At 35.4% G+C, this 17,054-nt stretch overlaps 1 pseudogene; it reads right to left on the reverse strand.

The window, feature by feature from the left end:
• Positions 1-11,720: 11,720 nt before the first annotated feature.
• LOC113185750 (destrin pseudogene) lies at positions 11,721-12,562 on the reverse strand (annotated as a pseudogene).
• Positions 12,563-17,054: the final 4,492 nt, after the last annotated feature.

Raw genomic sequence — 17,054 nt, forward strand, 5'->3', positions numbered from 1 at the left:
GGATTATAATGACTTCATAGAATCTATTTGGGAGTATTCCCTGTCTTTCAATTTCATGGAATAATTTGAGAAATATTAGTGTTCATTCTTCTGTAAGGTCTGTTAGAACTCAGTCATATCACCAAAAGCATTATACAGATTTAATGCAATTCCTATTAAAATCCCAATGACATTGTTCATAGAAATAGAAAAAAGCAATCATGAAATTCATTTGGAAAAATAAGAGACCTGGAATAGTCAAAGCAATACTCAGCAAGAAAAGAAAAGCAGGAGGCATCACAATACCAGACCTTAAACTATACTATAGAGCCATGATAACAAAAACAGCATGGTATTGGCAACAAATCAGACACGTAGACCAATGGTACAGAATAGAAGACACAGAGACAAACCCACATAAGTACAATTATCTCATACTAGACAAAGGAGCCATAAACCCACATAAGTACACGTAAGTACACATAAGTACAATTATCTCATACTAGACAAAGGGGCCATAAGCATACACTGGAGAAAAGATAGCCTGATCAATAAACAGTGCTGGGGAAGCTAGAAATCCATGTGTAGTAGAATGAAATTGAACTTCTGTCTCTCACCCTGCACAAAAATGAACTCAAAGGAGATCAAGGACTTAGGCATTAGACCAGAGATTCTGCATCTACTATAAGAAAAAGAAGGCCCAACTATCCACCATGTCGGCTTAGGAACTGGCTTCCTCAATAAGACTCCTAAAGTACAAGAATAAAATTAAGAATTAATAAATGGGATGGTATCAAACTGAAAAGCTTCTTCTTAGCCAAGAAAACACTCAATAACAGGAAGACAGAACATACAGAATAGGAGAAAATCTTTACACCAGCACTTTAGATAGAGCATTGATCTCCAGGATATACAAAAAACTCAAAAAACTTAATACCAAACCAACAAATAATCCAATTAATAAGTGGGCTAAGGAACTAAACAGGTACTTCTCAGAAGAAGTAAAAATGGTCAAAAATATATTAAAAATATTCAACATCTGTAGCAATTAGATAAATGCAAATCAAAATTACACTGAGATTCCATCTCATTTCAGTCAGAGTGGCAATTATCAAGAATACAAGCAAAAATAAATGTTGGTGAGAATATGGGAAAGAGATTTGCTTATACATTGCTGGTAAGACTGCAAATTGGTGCAATCATTATGGAAAGAAGCATGGAGATTCCTCAGAAAACCTGGAATGGAACCACAATTTGACCCTGTTATCTCACTCCTCTGTTTATACCCAAGAGATTTAAAATTAAAATACTACAGTGATACAACCACTTCAATGTTTATAAGCAGCTCAATTCACAATAGCCAAGCTATGGAACCAACCTAGGTGCCCTTAAACAGATGAATGGATAAAGAAAATGTGGTATATATGCACAGTCGAATATTACTCAGCCACAAATGAAGAAATTATGGCATTTGCAGGTAAGTGGATGGAGCTGGAGAATATCATGCTAAGTGATATTAGTTAGTCCCCCAAAACCAAAGACAGAATGTTCTATCTGATATGTGGATTCTAACCTGCAAAAAGGGAGGAGAAGATTAGAAGTTCATTGGACCAAACAAAGGGGAATGAAGGGAAGGGAGTGGGAATGGTAATAGGAAAGACAGTAGAATGGATTGGATTGGATATATCTTTGTTATTCTTTATAAATACATGACCAGGGATGGGGTTGTGGCTCAGCAGTAGAGCACTTGCCTAGCATGTGTGAGGCCCTGGGTTTGATCCTCAGCACCATGTAAATAAAATAAAGGTATTGTGTCCAACTACAACTAAAAAATAAATATTTTTAAAAAATAAATACATGACCAATATAATTCCACATCATGTACAACCACAATAATATGATCCTAATTGGAACAAGTTATACTTGTTCTATGTATGTATAATATTTCAAAATGTACTATATTATCATATAAAAATAAAAATAAAAAGCTAAACATATAAATACATGCAACATACAAAAATGATAAATTATTATGTATAAAAGCATTACTTTTTCCTACTCATAATTATTTTCTTTTTTTAAAATTTTTATTTTATTTATTTATTTTTTCTCATAATTATTTTCAAGTAGCCATTTGTAGTACCTGAATGGAGAACTTTCTTTTTTTTTATTGGTTGTTCAAAACATTACAAAGCTCTTGACATATCATGTTTCATACATTAGATTCAAGTTGGTTATGAACTCCCATTTTTACCCCAAATACAGATTGCAGAATCACATCTGTTACACGTCCACATTTTTACATAATGCCCTATTAGTAACTGTTGTATTCTGCTACCGTTCCTATCCTCTATTATCCCCCTCCCCTCCCCTCCCATCTTCTCTCTCTACCCCATCTACTGTATTTCATTTCTCTCCTTGTTTATTTTCCCGTTCCCCTCACAACCTCTTATGTGTAATTTTGTATAACAATGAGGGTCTCCCTCCATTACCATGCAATTTCCCTCTTCTCTCCCTTTCCCTCCCACCTAGTGTATCTGTTTAGTGTTGATCTTTTCTTCCTGCTCTTCCTCCCTGCTCTGTTCTTCGTTGTTCTCATTATATCAAAGAAGACATTTGGTATTTGTTTTTTTAGGGATTGGCTAGCTTCACTAAGCATAATCTGCTCTAGTGCCATCCATTTCCCTGCAAATTCCATGATTTTGTCATTTTTTAGTGCTGCGTAATATTCCATGGTGTATAAATGCCACATTTTTTTTATCCATTCATCTATTGAAGGGCATCTGGGTTGGTTCCACAGTCTAGCAATTGTGAATTGTGCTGCTATGAACATCGATGTGGCAGTATCCCTGTAGTGCGCTCTTTTAAGGTCTTCAGGGAATAGTCCGAGAAGGGCAATAGCTAGGTCAAATGGTGGTTCCATTCCCAGCTTTCCCAGGAATCTCCATACTGCTTTCCAAATTGGCCACACCAGTTTGCAGTCCCACCAGCAATGTACAAGAGTACCCTTTTCCCCACATCCTCGCCAGCACTTGTTGTTGTTTGACTTCATAATGGCTGTCAATCTTACTGGAGTGAGATGGTATCTTAGGGTGGTTTTGATTTGCATTTCTCTGACTGCTAGAGATGGTGAGCATTTTTTCATGTACTTGTTGATTGATTGTATGTCCTCCTCTGAAAAGTGTCTGTTCAGGTCTTTGGCCCATTTGTTGATTGGGTTATTTGATTTCTTATTGTTTAATTTTTTGAGTTCTTTGTATACTCTGGATATTAGGGCTCTATCTGAAGTGTGAGGAGTAAAAATTTGTTCCCAGGATGTAGGCTCCCTATTTACCTCTCTTATTGTTTCTCTTGCTGAGAAAAAACTTTTCAGTTTAAGTAAGTCCCATTTATTGATTCTTGTTATTAACTCTTGTGCTATGGGTGTCCTATTAAGGAATTTGGAACCCAACCCCACAATATGTAGATTGGAGCCAACTTTTTCTTCTATCAGATGCAGAGTCTCTGATTTGATATCTAGCTCCTTGATCCACTTTGAGTTAACTTTTGTGCATGGCGAGAGGAGGGGATTCAGTTTCATTTTGTTTCAAGTGGATTTCCAGTTTTCCCAGCACCATTTGTTGAAGATGCTATCCTTCCTCCATTGCATGCTTTTAGCTCCTTTATCAAATATAAGATAGTTGTAGCTTTGTGGATTAGTCTCTGTGTCCTCTATTCTGTACCATTGGTCCACCCACCTCTTTTGGTACCAGTACCATGCTGTCTTTGTTACTATTGCTCTGTAATATAGTTTGAAATCTGGTATCGCTATACCGCCTGATTCACGCTTCCTGCTTAGAATTGCTTTTGCTATTCTGGGTCTTTTATTTTTCCATATGAATTTCATGATTGCTTTATCTATTTCTACAAGAAATGTCGTTGGGATTTTAATTGGGATTGCATTAAACCTATAGAGAACTTTTGGTAATATCGCCATTTTGATGATGTTAGTTCTGCCTATCCATGAACAGGGTATATTTTTCCATCTTCTAAGATCTTCTTCTACTTCTCTTTTTAGGGTTTTGTAGTTTTCATTGTATAAGTCTTTCACCTCTTTTGTTAGGTTGATTCCCAAGTATTTTATTTTTATTTGAGGATATTGTGAATGGAGTGTTTTTCCTCATTTCCATTTCAGAAGTTTTGTCGCTGATATACAGAAACGCCTTTGATTTATGCGTGTTGATTTTATATCCTGCCACTTTGCTGAATTCATTTATTAGTTCTAGTAGTTTTTTTGTAGACCCTTTTGGGTCTTCTAGGTATAGGATCATATCATCCGCAAATAGTGATAATTTAAGTTCTTCTTTTCCTATTTTGATGCCTTTAATTTCTTTCTTCTGTCTAATTGCTCTGGCCAGTGTTTCGAGAACTATATTGAATAGAAGTAGTGATAGAGGGCATCCCTGTCTTGTTCCAGATTTTAGGGGGAATGCCTTCAATTTTTCTCCATTGAGAATGATGCTAGCCTGAGGCTTGGCATAAATAGCTTTTACAATGTAGAGGTAAGTTCCTATTATCCCTAGTTTTTCTAGTGTTTTGAACATAAAGGGATGCTGTACTTTGTCTAATGCTTTTTCTGCGTCTATTGAGATGATCATATGGTTCTTATCTTTAAGTCTATTGATGTGGTGAATAACATTTATTGATTTTCGTATATTGAACCATCCTTGCATCCCAGGGATGAATCCTACTTGATCATGGTGTACAATTTTTTTGATGTGCCTTTGTATCTGATTTGCCAGAATTTTATTGAGGATTTTTGCATCTAGGTTCATCAGAGATATTGGTCTGTAGTTTTCTTTCTTTGAAGTGTCTTTGTCTGGTTTCGGAATCAGGGTGATGTTGGCCTCATAGAATGAATTTGGCAGGGCTCCCTCTTTTTCTATTTCCTGAAATAACTTGAAAAGTATTGGTATTAATTCTTCTTTAAAGGTTTTGTAAAACTCTGCTGTATACCCATCCGGTCCTGGGCTTTTCTTGGTTGGAAGTCTTTTGATTGCTTCTTCTATTTCATCTATTGATATTGGTCTGTTTAAGTTGTGGGTATCCTCCTGACTCAGTCTGGGCAAATCATATGACTTAAGGAATTTATCGATGTCTTCACTATCTTCTATTTTATTGGAATATAGGTTTTCAAAATAATTTCTAATTATCTTCTGTATTTCTGTAACGTCTGTTGTAATATTGCCTTTTTCATCCTGTATGTTAGTAATTTGAGTTCTCTCTCTTCTTCTCTTCATTAGCATGGCTAGGGATCTGTCTATCTTATTTATTTTTTCAAAGAACCAACTTTTAGTTTTGTTAATTTTTTCAATAGTTTCTTTTGTTTCAATTTCATTGATTTCTGCTCTGATTTTAATTATTTCTTGCCTTCTGCTACATTTGCTGTTGTTTTGCTCTTCCTTTTCTAGGTCTTTGAGATGAAGTGTGAGCTCATTTATTTGTTGGTTTTTCCTTTTTTTGAGGTATGACCTCCAGGCGATGAATTTCCCTCTTAAAACTGCTTTCATTATGTCCCATAGATTCCGATATGTTGTGTCTGTATTTTCATTTATCTCTAGGAATTTTTTGATTTCCTCCTTTATGTCTTCTGCAACCCACTGATCATTCAGTAACATATTGTTCATTTTCCATGTGATGTAGGATTTTTCCTTCCTTCTTTTATCATTGATTTCCATTTTCATTCCATTATGATCAGATAAAATGCATGGTATTATCTCCACCCCTGTATATTTACTGAGGGATGCCCTATGGCATAATATATGGTCTATTTTTGAGAAGGATCCATGTGCTGTTGGGAAAAAAGTATAGCCACTTGGTGTTGGATGATATATTCTATATATGTCAGTTAAGTCTAGGTTGTTGATTGTGATATTGAGTTCTATAGTTTCTTTATTCAACTTTTGTTTGGAAGATCTGTCCAATGGTGAGAGAGGTGTGTTGAAGTCACCCATAATTATTGTGTTGTGGTCTATTTGATTCTTGAACTTGAGGAGAATTTCTTTTATGAACGTCGCAGCACCATTATTTGGTGCATAAATATTGATAATTGTTATGTCTTGTTGGTGAATGGTTCCTTTTAACAGTATATAATGACCTTGCTTATCCCTTTTGATTAATTTAGTCTTGGAGTCGATTTTATTCGATATGAGGATGGCCACTCCTGCCTGCTTACGAGGACCGTGTGCGTGGTATATTTTTTCCCAACCTTTCACCTTCAGCCTGTGTATGTCTTTTCCAATCAGATGTGTCTCCTGGAGGCAGCATATTGTTTGATTTGTTTTTTTATTCCATGTTACCAGCCTATGTTGCTTTATTGGTGAGTTTAAGCCATTAACGTTTAGAGTTACTATTGATGTATGGTTTGTACTTCCAGCCATGTTTGATTATTTATCTTCTTTTAGTTTTTTTCTCCAAGATTAGCTTTCCCCCGCCCTCTGACTTTATAGAGGCACTTCCCACTGATGGTTTTGGTCATTGTTTTTCATTTCTTTCTCATGTAATGTTTTGCTCAAAATGCTTTGCAATGCTGGTTTTCTGGCTACAAATTCTTTTAGCTTTTGTTTATCATGAAAGATTTTTATTTCGTTGTCGTACCTGAAGCTTAATTTTGCTGGATACAGAATTCTTGGTTGGCATCCATTGTCTTTCAGTGTTTGAAATACGTTGTTCCAGGATCTTCTCGCTTTCAGCGTCTGTGATAAAAAATCTGTCGTTAACCTTATTGGTTTATACCTAACTGTAATCTGCCTCTTTTCCTTGTAGCTTTTAATATTTTCTCTTTGTTCTGTATATTTGATATCTTCATAACAATGTGTCTTGGCGTTGGTCTACTGTGATTTTGTGTGCTCGGTGTCCTGTATGCATCTACAATTTGTATATTAGTTTCCTTTTTTATTTCTGGAAAGTTTTCTGTAATTATTTCATTCAGCAGGTTACTCATTCCCTTGGTATGAATCTCTGTGCCTTCTTCTATCTCGATGACTCGTAAGTTTGGTTTTTTTATGTTATCCCAAATCTCTTGGATGTTTTCAGAGAACTTCTGGGTTTCTTAATGTTAATAAGCTCTTTTCTAGATATTTGAAAATTCAATAACATGACTCTAGTTACCCAGGTATTAGAATAAGAAAGACCAAGGAAATCTCTATTTTTCATCCTTCTGTTGGGTGTGAATGAAATGCAGTTTCTTCTATATACTATATTACTTTCACTCATTTTAGAATCAGTGCTATTTTCTATTGTGACAGGTCAGACCATTCTTTCTGAACAAATGAAACTAAATAAAGATTTTCTGATTCTGAGATATGTAGAAGACATTGTTGTTTCTCCTTGTTTGGGAACTCAGTATTAAAATCCCAGTTTTAAACAAAACACACATTCACATAAAAGTTTTCTTAGAGTTACTGCTTGAATTATCCTTTTACATGAAAACAGGACTCAATTCAAGTTCCCTATTTTTGTCAGCAATTTTCCAACCTAAAAATGTCCCATGTGATACATAGCATTAAGCATTGATATAAAGATTGTTTATGTAGCACTGTGCTTTTCAATATAATAACTAGTAGCTATACATGGCTATTTGCATTAATTGAAATTAAATAAACTTAGAAATTCAGTTTCTCAGTTTTACTAGCTATCTTGTCAAGAGCTCAGTGGCCACAGGTGGTTATTAATTGCCATTTTGGACTGCATAGATTTAGAACATTTTTAGTCCTGTTCATTCAATAGTGCCCATTTGAGGACAATCTGACTGGTTGTTTTGTAATCATTGGCTTTGAAATGAGACAAGTATGCTGCAAATATTGGTTCTTCTGTTTACTGTGTGATCTTGGACAAAAATTTGAAATTTGATGAGCCCTAATTTCTAATTGCTGTTACTGATCACAAACTCCTGGGCTGAAGTGATACTCTTACCTCAGTCTCTCAAGTAGTTTGTGAGTACAGGAGCATACCCCTGCACCTGGCTCTCATATTTGCTTTTATTTTTTTAAATATTTATTTCTTTTAGTTGTACACAATGCCTTTATTTTTATTTATTTATTTTTATGTGGTGCTGAGGGCCTCTCAGGCGCCAGGCAAGCACTCTACCGCTGAGCCACAACCCCAGCTCCTCTCATATTTGCTTTTAAATAAGTACGATGAATACATTCATTATGGAAAATTTATGAAAATGAATAACACTTCTTGATTTTTAAAGGATAGCCTTACTACTATTGAACTAGAACTGATGAGGAATAAAACAATAGCAATTGCAAGGGTCCTTGAGAAAGATCTTTATCCAATCACTAGCTACTCAATTGTTACCTTATGCTGGGATGGTTATGTTGATTGAATTGAGTCACTCATGTTTTTTTTTTAAATCAAAGTTAGCTTAGAATCAAAGAGATGATTATTAGCAATATAATTTTTCAATTAATAGAAAAATTCATGATGTGGAGACCTCTTCAATTTATGGTACCAAGGAAATTTAATTGATGTATTTTCAAAAGAGGGCAAAAGTCATGCCCAAAACAATAATTTGAGAAATGCTTACTGAAATTGAAATCTAGCACAAATAATGACAAACTTTAGGATCTCAATATTAATTTTAATTAGATGAAATGATTTTAGCAGAGAATGGCCATGCTCCTTCATCATCTATTCATTCCCTTTTCCTTTTGTAGGAAAACCTTCATATTTCATCTGGACGCATTATCATAATTATTAGCTTCCTTTGAAGCTACCTATGGCTCTCTAAATTTTGCCAATATGATTCGAGCAGGAGTAATATGTGAAACTGTCTTTTTCTTCTCCTTTCTTTCAGGGTCCTCATGAGTGAAGATAAACCTCAGGTACTGGCAGAACAACCAAAAAGCAGGAGTCTTAGGCTTTAACACTCTGTTATTCCTCAGTTGCTAATGTTCAGATACATACATGAAAGACATTTCTATCTTGTCATATTGAATTTTGTACTAGCAGTTAATACAACAGAACTAATGCAATGATTAATAGAACACAGAAATTAATACAATGGAACTAATATAATTATTCATACATTACTGGGGTATAGTGGAGAAATAATGATTTTTTTTTCAGATTTTAAAATGTATCTACCATTATTGTTCCTTGTTAATTTCATTGATTATTAATGAAATAAAATTGTTTTATCTAATACAACTTCATCTAATACATCTAATCAAGATAGATTTGCTTTATGCATATGTGTAGATAAAATTCTTTTTTAGTTTAAAAGTCTTTTACATTAATTATTCTAATTAGTCTTTGCACAAATTTCAAGAGAAATTATCATCTTCTTTACTTTGTATTGAAATAAATGGAGACTCAGAGAAATTGAGTGACTTACAAAATACATACGTAGCTAGCAAGTAGCAGGGTTGAGACCAAAACTCGGAGATGAAACCTATTAATGAATCCAACTAATATGTAATGACATTTGTGTGTTTCTCTAAGTGAATTCATGGTTGTGAATTAGAACTGTTATTTTGGGGTGGAAATATAGGAATCTTTCTAATGTGGAGATCATGGGTTCTATCTCAATAGTTAATGTGCCTGAAAGACTGCTTGGCGTGACTACTTTAAAAAAGGATCCTGTGTCAATTGATATAAATTCTATTTCTGTCCAAAACTTTCATAATTCAACTTGTATTTTAAAGACCTTGAGAACTTCCATTGTAAAAAGGCCCAATTAACTTGAACTTATTTGTTTAAAATTATTCACAAAACCCCACTTTTATGTACATATTAGCACACAACACTCTTTAAGAAGTCTTCCCTTAATATTGATCAGTTCATCTCCAGTCAGAGATGTATAATAGTGGTCTAAAACTTGAAGGCATTTATACACAATAATTTAGTGAGTTTCTTAAACCACAGTCATATACCCACAAAGATGCTTAGGGATTTGAGGTATGTGGGAAGCAGACAACTGGTTCTTTCTTGGACTTTTATGGACCCCAATTCTTGGAAAGTTCTTTTTATGGACATGGCAATACCAATTATTCCACAGGGAGGTTGTGCCTGCTATACATACAGTTCTGGATTGTTATCCTTTTTATATTTCTCTGACTCAGGATAAGGCAAATGGGTTTCAGGTTGCTGGATGGGAAAGTCTTATAATTATATGTACACTACATAGGGTTATGAGAAAGGACACTATAGTGATCATGGGAAATGTCAAAATATTGTAAAAATTTCCCACTTTTTAATCACTGAGGCAAAATAACAATTCTGCTTTAAGAGAAATGAAAACTTATTTTGAGCCAAGTGTAACTGACCATGGCCCAGGAACATGGATTCAAGTTTCCCTGAATTGAAGTATTTCACCATAGAAGAGTTTATATGAACTTTTATAATCAAAGAACAAAGAAAGTCATAAATTAATACATTCAACAAATACTTCATGGGGAAACTATGTAAGTGGGCTATGGAAAAGTGGGGAAATCTTTCTTATAGGTATCAGAAGCATTGTTAGCTTCAAGGTTGGTGGAACCTAGAGCCTAAACTTAGTATGTTCCAAGAGGTTTACTTAAGAGTTATGAGAAAGTCAGATCCCACTTCTTCCTCCCTTCCATAGTCCCTGACAACCACCATTCTACTGATTCTATGTGTTTGATTATTTTAGTACCTCATGTAAATTGGAACATGCATTCTTCTGTAATTGGCTGGTTTTGTTTGGCATGATATCTTCAACATAATCCATATGGTTGCAGATTGCAGGATTCCCCTAAATTTTAAGGCAGAATATTGTATACATATACCACATTTTCTTTATTGACTCATCTTTTGATGGATTAAAAGGTTAAAGGTGAATGACCATTTTCCTTTTTTTAAGTTAAAAAGGCTTCCTTTATTACATAAGCCAGTAACTACTACTTCTAAGTTCAACTGTGCATCTCTACATTTTTCAAAGTGTCATGCCTGTGATGTTAATGACAATCACTTCCAAGTGTCATTGGGTGGTGGCTCCCTATGAGTTTCATCCATGGTACCTGCAACCCACTCCACACAGTCAACAAACTGCTCTAGGAAATTTGGTTCTCCCAGGTTCCAGAGGAAACATATTCAGTGTTCTTCTACATCTTATTGAATCAGATGCAGCAAAGCTCTGAAGGAAACAGATACTGCAGGTGTCCTAGCTTATCAATATACTGTTTTATCATTTTCATGAACAAAGCAGATTACAGTGGAGCCCTAATTTGCATTATAATTAGTTGTTAGGAGACAATGCACCTTCTCCAGAAGACATACCATGATTTCCAAGATGCAAGGTCACTCTTAAAACAGTATCCCAACTAGTGGGCTGCAAGTTCACCTCAGGTACAAGGAAGGGCTGCTTCCTCTTTTTCAATGATGTGATTGAAACAGTACTTTGCAAGATCTGAGTGAATTACAAGTGGACAATTTAATAGTCTCCATTACACACTAAGTAGAATTAAAAGACTGCCTTAGTCTTACTGTTAATTAGTGTATTAGTGTTATTACATGTTATAGCAAAAATTATATCCCATTATTCTGTTTAAGTCAAGGAAGAATAGAGAATTAAAAATAATTTGGGGCCAAAATGATAATCAGATTATCACCAATTCTCTAACCAAAAATCCCCAAAGTAACTGCTAAGGTTAACAAACATACAATAATTCTCTTCACATGGCTTCGTACTGTTTTGTGAAATGCATCATTAAAATTCTTGAGCTTATGAAAATTTTTAAAAGTCAACTCATCAAAACAGGCATTTGGCCAATAAAAATTTAATTTCATACCAATAAGCCTTTTAGATTCTAAATTTATTTAGGGCTGTGTTTGCACATGTTTATAGAATATTTTGTTCACTCTAAAAGATGACAAAACAGCTCCCCCTCAGTGAGACCCTGGCCTAAATATATTCACTTTCCTTATATAACAAGAGGATAACATTGAACATGGAAGCTTTCAATTTGTGGCACTGAATGATCATCTACACAGGGCATCCTTCAAAAGCTACAATTAAGGATCCACCTAGCTTTTCAGCAATACAAGCCCGATTGAGGTCTTCTGGCCCATTTGCTTGACATTCATGTTTTATGCCTTGGAATTTCTTTTTGATTGCATCCTTGGAGCTCGCATAGATCATTTAACTTTTCAGAGGTGCTAATTCTGGTGCCCACAAAAAAAAACAAAAACACATCAATTCTTCTTTTCTGGATTCCTTGGTTTCAAAGCTTGCATCATACAAAGCATAACGACAATCTTTTTCAGGAAGCATTCCCACAAAATGCTTGAAAGGATCGGTTATAGTAACACCAACATCTCCAACCAAGATCTCTTTGCCTTCTTCAACAATGATGCATTTTTTGTCTGCACTGAGACAAAAAATGACAGCCTTCTTTCTTTTCTTGATTTCTTCTGGCGTGGAGCACTTCCGAACTTTCATGTCATAAAAAATGCGACATACTTCATCAGCCACTTGCACTCCTGAGGCCATTTTCACCGCAGCTGTTGGAGGGATGCAAGGGAGGAAGCCGACCAGCACCGAGTCTGCGGAGCGTCCTATTTGCAGAAGCGAGACCAAGAGACCCAGCCGAATGACCATTTTCTTAAGGGCTTAAGATAGCCCAAGATATTTTTTGCTTGTGACCTGAAATATTGCATCTCTCCACAGAGGTCACTCAGCAAAGGTCACTCTAGAGGGTGGTTAATATAGATGCAGCTTCTTCAGAGAACCTTTGCTTCCATATATACAGGAAAAGACCAAAAGACCACTAGTTCCTTTCAAAATTCTCCAAACTTGGAAATGCTTAATGGCTGTGATTTTAGTTTATTAGATACTTGATGTGTTATTTACAGATTAGGTTTGTCACCACCAAAGAACATGGAGTTTCTGCATTTTAATCTTAGGTAGAGTACATTGAAACCAACCTGCATGATGAAAGAAAATAAAGATAAAAGCACATGATAATTGTAATTATTTATTACTGTCCTTTGCTGTAATGGGAAGTACATGGCAATAACCATGTGTATTACAGCTAGAGACAGGTCTGTGAAATATTCCCTGCGAAGTTTCAATTTAAGCTTATAGATTAATAAAAATAGTCCTGAATTGGAATAAAGTGGCTTGGGGTTTAATACCAGTAAGTAATCCAAGATGACCAACCACATTAATAAATAATTCTTAGAAAAATAAGGAGCCACTTGTCAAAAGAAACGAACTTTATTTTTAGAACCACACACGCCAAATAAAACTGCTCCTCAGGAAAAACATTCAGAGCCCAACTGCCACCACGGGCTTCCCACAAGCCTCTCAACCTCCCCCACTCCTCCTGCTCTTGAGGCCGATTGGCTGGGTCACGTGGGCAGAACCAAAAAAAGTCCCCCAATAAGCAGCTCCATGGTCTGAAAGGGTGGGGAAACAGCCCAATGAGTATCACCGCAGAGGAGCCAATCAGTTGGCAGCTAGAAGTTGCTGGGGCCGCTGTGAGCCAATCATCAGCTGGCAGCTGGAAGTTTGCTGGCAGCTGGAAGTTTGCTGGGGCCCCTTTGGCTGTGGCTCTCAACATCTCCCCCTCTCTGTTTAAACAACAAGCATGTGGTTTAGGGACTGTGCCTGCCTTAGGTTGTCTAATAGTACATATGGTCCTTACCTGTTTTTGGATGAGCTGACCTCAAGGTGTCAGCCTCCTGTCTTAGGTTGGTACCATTGCAATTGGATCTTACCCGTCACTGACTACCGGTCCAGTACAGCCACACCTGTGGATAGGTCTTTGTATCAGTGGGGGGGTGAGGTTCTTTGCCTCACCTCTATTGGTCTCTAAATTTTAGCTGAACGACCATGACAAGCAGAAGGGAGGAAGATACACCAAGCCAATTGACGTTTCCTTTTGGAAAAATTGTACCACTGATGACATCATCAGAAAAAATACCCCAACACTACCACAAATCGCTGCACCAACAGATAGTTCACAATGCATACAAGTGATACATAGTCCAGGCAAGTTTTGCAATCAGTTCAGTGATGGCTATTGCAGAAGCTTTAGATTGGTTTTATTTTTGTCTTCACTGGCACTGGGATGAAGATAGGAATTCTGGCAATAATGGCTAAAGAAAAAATTATATAACATTCCAGAAGGCACTAAAAGAAAACAATTTTCTTTTCTTTTTTTTTTTTTAGAAAACAATTTTCTTAACAATGTACCTTATCTTCAACAGAATTATTAAATATAATGAAAAGGAAAGGTGAAAGTAAACAAACAGATCTGTTCACCTCCTTTTTTGTTCATATATTAAAACAATCCTCAACAGCTGTTTACCCAATTTAAATTAAACCATTTAAATCACGTGAAAAAAAATATTTGGATCCATTTTTTCATGAGCGCTTATCATATATGATATATGGACATACGTACATTCAAACATAAAACACAAAACACAAGTGTGCACACATAATATAATACATACAACACATAATAGTAAAGGCCTTATAACTTTTTACAGGTGAAATCTCCATTGCAGTGTTTAAAAACTCTATAGTCAAAAAAATAGAACTGATCAGCAAAACATTAACCTAGGTCTGTATGAGCTCAAAAAACAAAATAGAACTTCATGATATGGGAAAGGGCAATAATAAAATAGATATTGAAAAAAGCATCCTGGTTCTGTCACAGATGTAAGAATAGCCAAACTGGAGTTTTGGATATCAGTTGTTATGGATTTGAGCCAAATCGTCTTCTTTTTGGTCTGTAGAAATCACTTTAGTTAATCTCTCTGGAATCCAAATCGGCTGCTGTTCTCCCTGTGGAAACACACAAACAGACCCCCCGACTCCAGACAATTACTGGGTCAGGACCTTTCCATTGTCCTGTTAGAATATTCTTCCAAAGTGCCTTGGGCTTATGTACATTTTTTGGACACATATGCCTTTCTGCAGCACTAAGCCCTGATGAATCCAAATTTAAAAAGTTTAGAGTAAAAAGGGTTATTTAACGTTTATCTTTGGGGGAATATATACCCCTTCCCAATTCCTTCTTTTTGCTTTAATAAGTACATTTTAATAGTTTGATGAGCTCTTTCAACTATGCCTTGTCCCTGTGGATTGTATGGGATTCCTGTTATATGAGTAATGCCAAATGTTGAGCAAAATTGTTTAAAAGAGGTAGAAGTATAACCAGGGGCATTATCTGTTTTTAACTGTTTTGGAATGCCCACAGTGGCAAAATTTTGTAAGCAATGAGCAATAACATCTTTAGTTTTTTCTCCAGCATGAAGGGAGCCCATCAAAAATCCAGAAGAAGTATCAACTGTAACATGCAAATATTTTAATTTTCTAAATTCTGGCAAGTGTGTGACATCCATCTGCCAAATATAGTTAGGTATCAATCCTCTAGGATTGACTCCAAGATTAACTTGTGGTAAAAAGGTCACACAATTTTGGCATTGTTTTATTATTTGTCTAGCTTGTTCCTTAGTTATTTTAAAATGCTTTTGTAAAGTATTAGCATGGACATGGAACTTTTTACGAAAATTTAGAGCTTCTTCTAGTGTAGAGAAAATATGTATGTCATGTGTAGTTTTATCTGCTAAATCATTGCCCAAACTAAGGGCTCCAGGCAATCCTGTATGTGCCCTGATATGTCCTATAAAGAATGGATCTTTTCTGTCCCAGATTAGACTTTGTATAGTGGAAAGCAAAGAGAAAACAGTAGAGGAAGGGGAAATCCTACCAGCATCTTCAAGGGATACTATAGCATTAACTATATACTGACTATCGGAAAATAAATTAAATACAGAATCTTTAAACATCACAAAAGCTTGTAATACTGCATTAAGCTCTACCTTTTGAGCTGATTGTTTGGGTACTAAAAAGGTAAAAGTTTGATCAGGTGTAACTGTTGCTGCTGTACCATTATTTGACCCATCAGTGAATATATTTGGAGCATTCATAATAGGTGTTTCTCTTGTCATTTTTGGAAAAATTACAGGATGCAATGACCAAAAAGATAATAAAGGATTAGATAGTAAGTGGTTATCAAATGAAACATTAGATTTGCACATGATTATTGCCCAAGTATTTAACTCATTAGCTAACTCATCAATTTGATTCATAGTATATGGAGTAATAATTTTATTGGGAGAAATTCCAAACACCCCCATTGCTGCTTTTATTCCTTTGAGTATTAATTGTCCTACAGCCTCAGGATACCTAGTAAGAATAGTGTTAGGAGAATAAGATAAATGTATCCATAATAATGGACCTTCTTGCCAAAATAATCCTGTAGGAATATTTTTTGTTGGTAGTACAATAAATAATAAAGGCAAACTTATATCAATTCTATCCAAATGCATATTTTCCGTATATGTTTCAATGATTTTTAATGCCTTTCTTGCTTCAGGCATTAATATTCTGGGTGAATTTGGATCTGATGGACCTTTTAGGATATCAAATAAAGGTCCCAACTCTCTTGTTGGTATACCCTGATAAGGCCTTATCCAATTTATGTCTCCTAATAACTTTTGAAAGTCATTAAGTGATTTGAGTTGATCGACCCGTATTTGAATTTTTGGTGGACGGACCATGGTTGAGGATAATAGAACTCCTAAATAATTAATTGGAAAATTTAATTGTACTTTATCTATTGCTATCTCTAGATTATAATTTTTTATAAGTTTGTAAGTGTGGCATAACATTCTAGCAATGTGTTTTTATCTTTGTGTGCTAATAATACATCATCCATATAGTGAAATATTTGTAGTTCAGGATTTTGATTTCTAAGTGGCTGGATTACTTTGTTAACATAAATTTGACACATAGTTGGGCTGTTAGCCATCCCTTGAGGGAGTACTTTCCATTCATATCTCTAATCAGGACCTTCATGATTCAGTGCAGGGATAGTAAATGCAAAACGTGGACTATCCTCAGGATGAATTGGAATTGAAAAAAAAAAAACAACCTTTAATATCTATAACTAAAACATACCAGGTTTTTGGCAAAGCAGACAATTGAGGAATCCCCAATTGAGCAGGTCCCATAATAACCATTTCATTATTAATGGCTCTTAAATCTTGCA

The sequence above is a fragment of the Urocitellus parryii genome, chromosome 5, assembly GCF_045843805.1.
Source record: "Urocitellus parryii isolate mUroPar1 chromosome 5, mUroPar1.hap1, whole genome shotgun sequence".
Taxonomy (NCBI): domain Eukaryota; kingdom Metazoa; phylum Chordata; class Mammalia; order Rodentia; family Sciuridae; genus Urocitellus; species Urocitellus parryii.